At 41.5% G+C, this 12,215-nt stretch overlaps 1 protein-coding gene across 6 annotated transcripts in view; it reads left to right on the top strand.

Moving 5' to 3' along the window:
- PRKCD (protein kinase C delta) overlaps positions 1–12,215 on the top strand; it is a 123,982-nt gene that overhangs the window by 31,150 nt on the left and 80,617 nt on the right. The gene's annotated exons all lie outside the window — the stretch shown is intronic.

The following is a 12,215-nucleotide window of genomic DNA, read 5'->3' as shown; positions in this document are numbered from 1 at the left end:
TTGCAGAACTACTAATTGCTGTATGTAATCTAGCACTTAAATCAGCTTCTGTATGAGATGACTGAAGGGTAGCTAATATGAGGCCAATTTTTAAAAAAAAGGCTCCAGAGGCAATTCTGGCAATGACAGGCCTAACGTTAGTACCAGTCAAATTGGTTGAAACTATAGTAAAGAACAGAATTATCAGACACATAGATGAACATAATTTCTTGGGGAAGAGTCAACATCGCTTTTGTAAAGGGAAAGCATGCCTCACCAATCTATTAGAATTCTTTGAGGGTGTCAACAAACATGCACAAGAGTGATCCAGTGGTCATGGTGTACCTGGACTTTCAGAAAGCCTTTGACAAAGTCTCTCACCAAAGGTTTTAAGCAAAGTAAACAGTCATGGGATAAGAGGGAAGGTCCTCTCATGGATTGGGAACTGATTAAAAGACAGGAAACAAAGGGTAGGAATACATGATCAGTTTTCAGAATGGAGAGAGGTAAATAGTGGTGTCCCCAAGGGAGCTGTACTGGGGCCAGTGCTGTTCAACATATTCATAAATGATCTGGAAAAAGGGGTGAACAGTGAGGTGGCAAAATTTGCAGACAATACAGAATTACTCAAGATAGTTAAGTCCAAAGCTGACTGCGAAGAGTTACAGAGGTCTTACAAAATGGGCAACAAAATGGTGGATGAAATTCAATGTTGATAAATGCAAAGTAATGCACACTGGAAGACATCCCAACAATACATACAAAATGATATGATCAAAATTAGCTGCTACCACTCAACAAAAAGGTCTTGGAATCATTGTGGATAGTTGTCTGAAAAATTTGCTCAATGTGCAGTCCAAAAAGCTTAACAGAATGTTAGGACCCGTTAGGAAAGGGATAGATCATTAGACAAAAAATATCATGACACTATGTAGATCCATAGTACGCCCACATCTTGAATACTGTGTACAGTTTTGGTCATTCCATCTCAAAAAAGAGATATTAGAATTGGAAAAGGTACAGAGAAGGGCAACAAAAGTATGGAAGGATATGGAACAGCTTTCATAGGTGGAGAGATTAAAAGGACTGGGACTTTTCAGCTTGGAAAAGAGACGACGGGGGGTGGGGGAAAATATGATCCAGGTCTATAAAATCATGAACGGTCCGAAGAAAGTGAATAAGAAAGCATTATTTATTCCTTCACATAACAAAAGAACCACGGGTCACCCAATGAAATTAATAGGCATCAGGCTTAAAACAAAAGGAAGTACTTCTTCACACAATGCCCAGGCAACATATGGACCTCATTGCCAGGGAATGTTGTGAAGGCCAAAACTAAAACAGGGTTTAAAAAAGATTCATGGAGGATAGGTCCATCAATGGCTCTGAGCCAAGATAGGGATCCAACCCCTTGATCTGGGTGTCCCTAACCTCTGATTGCCAGAAACTGGGAGTGGATGACAGGGGATGGATCACTCGATGATTGCCTGTTCTTTTCATTCTCTCTGAAGCACCTGGTATTGGCCACCGTCAGAAGACAGGATACTGGGCTAGATGGACCATTGGTCTGACCCAGTATGGCTGTTCTTATGAAATAATAGAGGTGTGATGACAGCAGGATTTTTAAAAAAATGTGAGTTGCTCTGTGGTAGCAGACACTGGAAAACTTCTGAAAGGGCAGTGCACTGCTGTTCTCTCTTAGAGTTCAGAAATGTTAGTTTGTTAGAATTGGGAACTGGGATGCTATCATTGTTGCATCTGCAGTAGATCTCAAAATTACAAGAGGTTTATAACCTACATTTATTTGCAAAATGAGAGCTGTTGATACTTGTCCAGTTGACAAAATCCTGATCATCCCCTAGAAAAGGCACTGGCAGTTTCTGGATGCTGGTAGAGGACAGATTTAGCTTAAATTGTTTAGTTTGTTTACTTAGAAATAAAAAAAAGAAAGAAAGCTACAAAAGTCATGATTTTTAGAGTCCCTCTCTACCTTCCCTTCCCTCCCCTGCCTTTCTTCTAGATAACTGCAGTCTGAAAAATTTTGCCCAGGTTTAATAGGCAATACAATTTCTGTCACTAATATAACAGTTATTCCTGCCTTTATTATTTTTAATGTTGAAAAGGAGAATTTGTCATTCATATCATAGTCAAAAAGAATTATTCTCATCTTATGGACACTAAAATCTTAAAGGACACTATTGTATTATTTTTCCCCTTTACAAGTGCTTGTGACTCTTTAGTGATGCTGCACACTTGTATCAGGGTAAGAATAGAGGACATTAACTTGTGCATTTCCTGACTCTTACTTACTTTTTTCCACCTTTATTTCTTCATTAAAAAGGTTTTTGCAGAGAGAAGGAGGAAGATTGATACTGTGCCAGAGAAAGGTGTTTGTGTTCTTGTGTTGGAAATAATTCTCCTCCCTTATTGGATTAAAATGCTTTCTCATTGTTTTCCTATCTTGCAGTCTCTCTGTGTAGAATCTGCCTTTGAGATAAGTTCTGCTAGTCATCCAGTCAGGAGGTATCACTCCTGTCATAACATTCAGTCAGGTTTTTAGGAAAATAGAGTGAATTAATTACAATTTTTATAAGGTTGTTTATGTTGGCTGGTAAATCTAGAGGAGTCTGCTTTAAATATCTTACAAGTACTTTTAATCCTTTTATTTCTACCTCCCTGTTCCATCCAGCCTGCATCATTCAGCAGGTTTAGCTATTTTTATGTGGTCTGCGTCAACTATATACTGTAATAGTTTTTTTGTGAAGGAGTTTATACAACAAACTTACACTTGATTGACCTCAACTGTATTACTTATCAGCGCAATCACTAAAAGTCAAGGAAATCACCAATTAAGGCAACAAGGCCTTGTCTACGCTACAGGGGGAGATGGATCTAAGTTACGGAACTTCAGCTACATGAATAACATAGCTGAAGTCAAACTTAGATCTACTTACCGTGGGGTCCACACTACGTCGATGGGAGAGGCTCACCCATCGACTCCCCTTGTGCTTCTCGTTCACGTGGAGAACAGGAGTTGATGGGAGAGTGATCTGCGGTCAATTTAGCAGGTCTTCACTCAACCCGCTAAATCGATTGCTGATGCATCTATCGCTGTATGTCGATCCCCCGATAAGTGTAGACAAGCCCTTTACATCCAGGCCAATCTGAGCTTGCATACCTTCTCACTCAAACATGATGTGTGCAAGTTCAAACTCTTCTGCTCCACAGCAAATTCCCCTTCAGTTCCAATATACAACTGCCCACAAAGCACACATCCAGCTCCTCGCAATCACGCTCAAGCATGCAATCTGTTTTCCTGGTCTCCCCAATACGAAACCAATGGAACCACTGGATTTCTAGACTGCATTACTACAGTGTGCTCTATTTTGGGGTATACTTTAAACCTATTAGAAAATTGAATATGAGGCAGAATGCAGCAGCTCACTTGTTTATTGGAGTAAATCATTATGAGTAATATTGCATTAGTACTGTACTTGGGATCTACATTGGTTTGCAGGGGGTTTCAGAGTGGTGACTGTGGTGTTGGTTTGACCTATAGTGTTCTAAGTAGCCTGGAATCTGTCTGTCTGGGAGACTGGCCTGGGCCTGGGCCAAAGTCGTGTAATCAATGTCAATTTTAAGGATTGTTTAGAGCCACTTGGCCACTAGCCCTTGAAAGGAACAATGTCCCTAAATATTTGTTAAATCAAGTTTAAGCTGGAGAAGATTCTTGCATATTAAATGTTATAGTTGAAAGGTTTGATGTAGAAATTCTAGCTGCCGTTAAAAATAATCTTCAGAATAATAAACTAACCTGATCAGTACTTTCAGATATGAGTCTCAGTCTGTGGATTATGAGTGACCAAGGAAGTCACGAGTTTCCAGGGAGAGGAGAGGGTAGTGTGCGAGGGGAATCCCATCCCTTTCCATGTCTCCGATCTGCCAAAGCAGAGTCGTTCAGTTGCTTGCATATTGGTTCCTCCCATAATTACTAAATGCTTGTGTTGATTCCAGCTGTGCCTCCTCCTAAAAGGCTCTGAGAACCACTATGAAGGATTCTGCTGGTGCATCTAAGGAGGGTGTGGTTCTGAGGGTCTTGAATGATAAGTTTGGTGATCCAGGGTTTTAAAAAAGATTAAGGAAAATCCTTTTTGAGGAGGGTATTTTTAATGAATACTAAAATAAGCTAAGCTCTCCTTTAAAAAGCGCAATGTTCAGTCATTTAAATGACTAGCAATAGATTTGATGAAATAATCAAAAAGAATATGAAATAAAATGTCAAGAGCTTGTCAGCAGCAGGGTTTATAATGTGTTGATAGCATCTTCTCTTGGTACTTCACAATCTTACATCAGTTAATTCTTGTAACTTCCCTCTAAGGTAGATGAGTGTTATTGCCATTTCACAGGTGGGGAAACTGAGACACCAAGTTTAGACCGCAAATCAGTCACAGATCTGGGCACTGAACCCAGGTCCGCTGACTCTTACCACATGCCTTAATCATAAGTCTATCCTTCCGCTCCTTTTTCTGTGTGTATTTGTTGTTGATTATTTGCATTACTGCAAGGCTTCGGGGCCCTAATCATAGACCAGTAACCCATTGAGCGGACTCTATACAACAACCCATTTATCTTGGAGTTGTCTTTTTATTTTGTAACTCAGCTAGGTAACATCTGTTCATGAAGGCACAGAGACTTGAAAAAGAGTTAAAGGTACCTGTTTTAAAACATGCTCTTCTGCATTGCGGCTATGAAACTTTCAAGCAAGAAACTAGTCATTTAACACGAAGTTCCTTCTACCCCACTGTAAATCATAATTCTCGTGCCAGGGAGCTATGAAAAATGGATGAGAACCTGCTACCCTGCTGTCATCTCTTCTAATGTTAGTATACTTCAAGTGGGCTTTTTTTTTTTATCTAATGTACTTGACATGAGATAACGGAGAGAGTTCCGTTTGGAGAACACAGTAATTGATGCTTGAGTTGCATAGCATGCAGAGAGTTTATTTTGTTTCAACCAATAGGTAGTGGTGGTGGTAGTAGTAATAATAAACTGAAATGAAAAACAAAACTAAAAATACCAGTCAGTCTCCCACAAGCAATCACAATCCAATGCATTATGTGCTGTTCCTTGATAAGCTTTCAACATGGCTGTGGGGTATATAAATTGTAATTGTGGAACCCATCCTGTCCTGTTTTTGACTGCTTCATCATTTTCAGTTGGTCTTTTAATACTCCAGCAATATTTAACTCTTGCTTAAGGTTCCACTCTGGATCATGTGTATCAAAAGGAGGACTCCAGAGCCTGTCAGCTCCACTGCTAATTTAGAAGTAAGGTCATTCTTGGGACATGTTCTACACTAGGCATCATTGGGGGCTGTGGCGAGGAGAGATGCCTCTCCCCCAACACGGACCTGCCACGGTGCAGAAAGGTGTCCCTCCCCGCCTGCCACAGCACGGACCTGCCCCGGACTTGCTGGGGGTGAGGCGCCCCGGCCCCAACCCGTACCTGCCCTGGACTTTCCGTGGCTGGGGGTGAAGCACTCCTGCCCCCACCCCAGCCCAGGTGCTGGGGCAGGGTCAGAGAACCAGGGGGAATCCTCTCTCCCCACTGTAGTTCCTAGGCAGCCTGCACCCCAAACCCCTCATCCTGCCCCCCCAGAGCCTGCACCCTCAGCTGGAGCCCTCACCCCTCCTGCACTTTAATCCCCTGATCCCCAGCCCCCTCCAGAGCCCCCACCCCCAACTGGAGCCCTCACCCCCGCACCCTAACCCTCTACCCCAGCCCTGAGCCCCTCATCCCCGATCTTGCCCCGAAGCCCTCACCCCCACCCCCGCTCCTCCCACACGCCGAACCCCCTCAGCCCCATCCCCACCACATGAATTTTATGTCTACCAATATGGACGTGATGTGTCATACATCACCTCCATATTGGTGCACATAACAAAATTTATTCCGCACATAGGTGGGAAAAATTAGAGGGAACACTGCCCATCGCTCCTGCTAGTTCAATTCCACTGCAGGTAGCAGCAGAGTAAATTTTAGGAAGGCCTTGAGTAATCCAGGGTCTTAATCTCTTGTAACCTTAGTGTACCAATTTGTGTGGGTCTAATCAGGGCCAGCCCTAGACTAAGGGCGCCGTAGGCAAGGAGCATCTTCCATGTTCTCCTCCCTCCCCACCCCCATTTGTTAAGCTTCTAAATATCTCATTTTTTATTGCATTTGTAGCCCATTTCATGACTTTGATGCACGATTTGCATGCCTGATTTATCCCTCTCATATAAGACAATCAATTGCATGCTAGGATCTGTAAATCTGTATTTATTCATGCCATATATAAGTAAATAAAAAAAATCCATTTCAGCTAAGCTGATATAATATTCTAGGAGGTTAGTGAAAAATGAATCCACATATGGAATAACTGAAATATTTTACTTCAAACATTCTGTTTTCCTTTTTGTCACTAACAACAAAAGCAGCCCCCCAAACCTGGGATCACCCAAGTCTGGCACCCCAGGTAGTCACCTGGGTCACCTGACCCTAAACTGGCCCTGGGTCTGAGTAATACTTATGTGCTTTATAGTGAGCTTCATTAGTTAATATCTGTAAAGCATTTTGCAGAAAGCCATTGTGCTAATACATAGTACTGTGACTATGGTCAGTGTAATGAATTTAATGTGAGGCCTTGGAGAATGTGCTTTGAGCCAGTTTAAAAAAATAGTTATCAACTGATTCCAATCTGCACATGTCAGATAACTTATCTCCTTGTCCTCCCTTTTCTGCTTATCAAACACCTGACTCGTCTTTCCATTTTAAAAAATGTAAAATGCTGTTGTGGAGAGATAGAGACATCTCCCAGTGACAGGAACTGTGGAGAAGAATTTGTCTGACTGACTGTGCATATGTTTTCAGATATTGCTGGGAAAACCTTTTTTAATCTCTAAATTTATATTTCCTTCATAAATACCGACAGAATCAGTGCAAGCTTTCATCTTGCTGCAACTGATAAATTGCTCCAAAAAAACCCAGCGGCATATAGCAGAACACATTTGTTTCTATGAAACTTGCAAACTGAGAGAATACCTCCTAAACAGGAAGTTGCTTCTAATCCTTGTGCCAGACATGTAGACACAGCAAGATATATAGCACTTTCTGACTTGATTTAATCACCATCTAAAAGTACCCACATGGGGAGAACATATCCAGTAGTAGAGGGCTCCTTAATCTAGTAGAAAAAAGCATAACGAGGTCCAATGACTGGAAGCTGAAGCTAGACAAATTCAGACTAGAAATAAGGGGGAACATTTTAACAGTGAAGATAATTAACCATTGGAACAATTTACCTAGAGATATGATGGATTCTGTGCCATTTGAAGACTTTAAACCAAGATAGCATGTCTTTCTAAAAGATATTCTCCAGGTCAACCAGAAATCATGCGTCTGATACAGGAATCTGTTGGTAAAATTCTGTGCCCTGCATTATGCAGGGAGGACAGACTACATGATTATAATGATCCCTTCTGGCCTTAATATCTATAATTCAAGACCCTTTTGCTAGTACTACGGAGCATGTGCTGTCACTTGCCATTCCTGGGTTTCAGTGATATTTTATGAATACATAATTTCATGTGTTTGCATTTTGTGTGGAGAGGTGTGGGTGGGGAACTTGCAGTGCTTTGGGATGAAAAGCACTCAGATGTGAAGTAATATTTTTATTTAACTTTGTACATTTATTTTTAAACTTGAGTGGTAACATAGTACATCTCATTTATCTCCACCTTCTGATTTTTATCATAGCAAGGACTTTTCAGACATACAGTATTCCTACAAGTAGTTGTCGAAAGGTCCCTTCCTGTGTCCTTTGCATAGCATAAATACAAAAGTTAATTTCTCTCTCCTCCCCCCACTTTGTTCAGGAAGCTGTTCTACATTTCTATATGATCTCAGTAGTGAAGATCGTGTTGCAAATATATTTTTATGCAAATATTTTGTCATGACGTGCTTAAAATGGAAAGGAACTTGATTCCCTGAAGAACAAAAAATCTTGGTGTGGTCAAATACTTGTGAAAATGGCTATTCTTATTCAGCATATCGGCTGCTTGTGCATATCAGTCATATCTACTTATTTTACTGACACCTATAAGTGTCTCAGTATTTCTGTTATTTCCTTTTTCTTCTGTTAGCCCCAACTGCAATGTAAGAGGGTGATGTGGATTCTACTCTTTGTTGTACTGTAAGCTAAATTTTGAGTTCTGAGACTCTCTCTCTTTTTTCGCTCTTGGTGTTTTGTGTAAGAAGTGAAGACCCCAGCTGCTATTTTTTTTAAAAAAGAGTTCAGTTTGTTTCCAGGGTGGCCAATAAGAAAATTACTGTTTCTTTTGGACATCTGGATTATGGAAATCCATTATGATGTCACGTTTACGAAGTCACATTTCCAATTACAGCCCCACTTTTTAGGGAACTAAGTACAAATAGCACAAGCAAGTAAATTGCTTCAGCATAGTCTTGTTGCAGCCCAGAGTAAATATTTAGATTTTAAGTTTTAAAACCCGCCATAACTAACATTGTGTAGTAGAAACTGATGAAAGAATTAAATGCAACAGTACAAAATACAGACCATTCCTACAGAGTTAGTTTTCAGTGGAAAAAAGTTATTTCCTTATTGTGCACTTAAAGAAGGGATTCCAAAACTTTTTCATAGTGTAGACCACAACTTAATAGAGTGTCTCTCTTGGACACTTTCCCACCAAATTTTGATCATGTGAACTGCCTCTAGTTCCTGATTACATAACATCTCTGTGGCTATTACAGTAATTGCTTACATGGGAAAAGAATATTAGGGTAGTATTTATGTGCTGACAGCGGAGTAGTGCAATCAAGCAGCTGGAGACATGGAGGAGAGCCAACACCACGTGGCAGGGACCATAGCCTGCCCTGGGGGATCACTATGAACTACAGGGAAGCCCTGTTAAGCTTCCTGGATCAAATGGATGTTAAATGCTGTGGTGATGGTATGGTTTTACATGGGCAGACTGAGAGCTACCTGAGCAACATACAAAGATCTAATTTGAGAGGTGATGATGTATGAAACAAAAAGAAAGACATGGTCCTTGCCCCATGGAGCTTACAGTATAAAAAATAAGGCAATTCAAATATACAAAGCACTGGGTGGACCGGAAATGGACTCATTGCAATGTGAGGGGACACCAAATAATTGGCTGCATGGAGGAAGGAGGGATTTGAAAAAGTTGCTTAGCTTGCCCGCAGAGGAAGGGAGCGTCACCCATAAAGCACAGCGTGGAGTTAATTGTCAAGGCAAGAAGGAGGAAGATAAAAAGGGAACAGTTTTGGGAATTGCTGTAGTAATTGGAGACAGTTGGGTGGAGAGTTGAGAAGAGCCTTAAAATACACTTCTATTCTGAAAAGTTACTTTGTAAAAATGGCACCTTCAGCTCTGCTCACTGTGCATATTCAAAGTCATACAGATCTGGCAATTTTTTATTTTAAAAATCATCTTTACTTGAAAAGTTGACACATTTGATCTGGAGTCACTGAGAGAGAATCAACAGGGAAATTCACTGTGTTATAAAAACCCTTTTAAGAATAGAATTGCACTTTAAAGATCAGGAGGAGAAGTTTATTCTTGATGTAAAAGGATTGGAGTAGGGTGAACAAGATCAAAGTCAAGGGAAGGAGTAGCAACATTTTTGATGGACTGAAGAGGAGTGATGTGAGAAGTGAGGGGCCGAAGGGCTGGAGAAAGTGCCTTGAGTGAGACTTAAATTAAAGATATTTGGGTTCTTTATCAAAAAAGATGAAGAAATGACTTAATGATGACGTTATAAATAGGTTCACCAGGCTCTTTAATTTAGCAGGGAAGGGAATAACAAGGACTAATGACCGGAAATTAAAAATTTCAAATGAGAAATAAGATGCAAATTTTTACCAGTAAGGGTGATTAACCATTGGAACAAACCACAGAGGAGAGTGACAGATTCTTTGTCCCTTCAAGTCTTCGAATAAAGACTGATGGATGCCTTTCTGGAAGATATGTTCAGTCAAACTCAAGTTAGTGAGCTGAATACAGGAGTAAGTGGGTGAAATTCTACAGTCTGACTTCTGGTATATCATAGACTAGATGTTATAACAGTACTTTCTGGCCTTAAAATCTATGCAAAACATTATTTAGAAGTTGTAGAGGAAGAACTAACAGGCACTGATGACAGCCTGAATGTGGGGATGGGGAAGTAGGGAGAGAGAATTGTAGGATGCTAAATATAAACTAGTGCAAACTAAGCAACAAGAACCACAATCATGAAAACGTTCAACTTAAAAAAATTCTTCTTGTGTTTAAATCAGAGAGAATGGGGGATCTGGACTGCTCTTTAGCTTAGTACCTTGTGGTAGAAAACTGTCTACCAGTGGTGCAAGTAGAAATCATTTCTTGCTGGTATGCTGCACGCATGGGAGGGACACAAAGAGGCGGCATGTGACTTCCCCACATGATCCCCCCACGTGACTCCTCCCCGCCTGGGGCCCCCGCACTCTCCCCATCCTCTCCCGATGATCCACATCCATCCCATGTTACCTGGGGAGGAGGGGCTCTGTCCTCCTCCCGCTGTGCCAGAGACTTCTGCTGTACAGACTCCAGGCAAGAGGACTCAGGAGATGCAGCTGCGTGGAAGGGCTGGGGGCTGGGCTGGGGGTGGTACAACTGGGCCGGATGAGCTGCCGGCGTGCGGCCGCCCATCACCCCACATTCTGCTCCTTTCACCACTGCGGTTCCCCAGTGATCAGGGCTCTAAGGAATTGCAGCGGGGAAAGGAGCAGAATGTGGGGCTGGCAGGCAGCCCCATGCCGACAGCACCTCCAGCACTGTGGCTGTACCGCCCCCAGCTCCGCCCTAACCCCCTCCCCCAGTCCTGTCCTCCGGCAGGGCTGCTGTACACACCCTAGGCAGGAAGACTCAGGAGATGCAGCTGCATGGAAGGGCTGGGGCAGGGCTGGAGGCAGGCTCCTCCTATGTCTTTCCGGTACGCTGTACTGGCTATAAATATCTTACTGGTATGGCATACCAGACCTTACCACCGTGCTTGCACCATGCTGTCTATTCAAGGGAGACCAGTGCTTATAAGCAGTATTGCGTATTAGGACTGTTGAATGGTAGTTGATTTGCACGTGAAACCTGCTTAGGGGCAGTTTTTGGGTTTTTTTTACCCATAAGCCATTTCTTCCTCCCTTTCTCAGCCACACTAGAAAACTTGTGAAACTTCCCTATACCAGGGTCCAAAGCATGAAAGCTGAGGAGAGACAGAGAAGTAAAAAAGGATGAGGAAAAGTGGTAATAACTGGGGGAATGAAGGAGTCCCAAAATGCACTGATTAAACAGTGGCTTGAAGAAGTGTGGTATGTGAATGCACCAAAAAAGTTTGTCAAAGGCAGTGTTACTGCAAAGACCCACTAAACCATTGCATTGGCAAATACTGCATCCAGTCATTCCTGTATGGATCTTCCTGCAGTCTTTTCCTGAGGTAAAAGTTACAAGTACTGCTTTCAAGAAGTGATTGGTAGTATCACTTGCCCTTACGTCGGCTAAGAGGGTCCATGCAATAGCGCTGCTTTTCTCAGAATCATTTTGGTGCATCTGTACATACCCAACATGGGTGTCTGGAATGGACATGAGCATTAAATTCACATGTGAGAACTAAATTAAAAGGTTGTGGGTTTGAAACTTGGGAAGTATGGAACAAGGATGCTGCTGTTGACCTGTTTAATCTTTTATGGTACCCATCCTGTTACAGCTGGCTTCACATGTAATCATTATCATTTCACACTATCACAACAAGCTTCTTCAACATTTAACCATATTGCAGCACAAACACCTCATTTCAGTTCTCCAGTTGCTATAGTGAGTAGGACTTTTTGGTATCTATATAGAGTGGGTTAGTACAGTTCTTATAATGTAAAATTTATACTTTCAGAGTTGGAATATTGGTTTCTGGTAGATGTATGAGGAAAAGTGATATAACTGAGATGTTTTTATATAGTACCTTCCATTAAAAGATAGTATAAAATGCTTCCATACTGTAGTCATTTGTCTAAAAAGCACTTGGCTAACATTAATCAAACTAATTACAGATCTTTTAGCATTTTAACACTATATACTGTATGTTACACATATTAGTTTGTATGAAAGAGGTTATACAGAATATGTCCGAATACTGGAAAAGGAAAAATTA

This window comes from Chelonia mydas, chromosome 7 (assembly GCF_015237465.2).
Source record: "Chelonia mydas isolate rCheMyd1 chromosome 7, rCheMyd1.pri.v2, whole genome shotgun sequence".
Lineage (NCBI taxonomy): Eukaryota > Metazoa > Chordata > Testudines > Cheloniidae > Chelonia > Chelonia mydas.
Note: the sequence above shows the minus strand (reverse complement) of the source record. Positions and strands in the feature narration are given on the sequence as shown.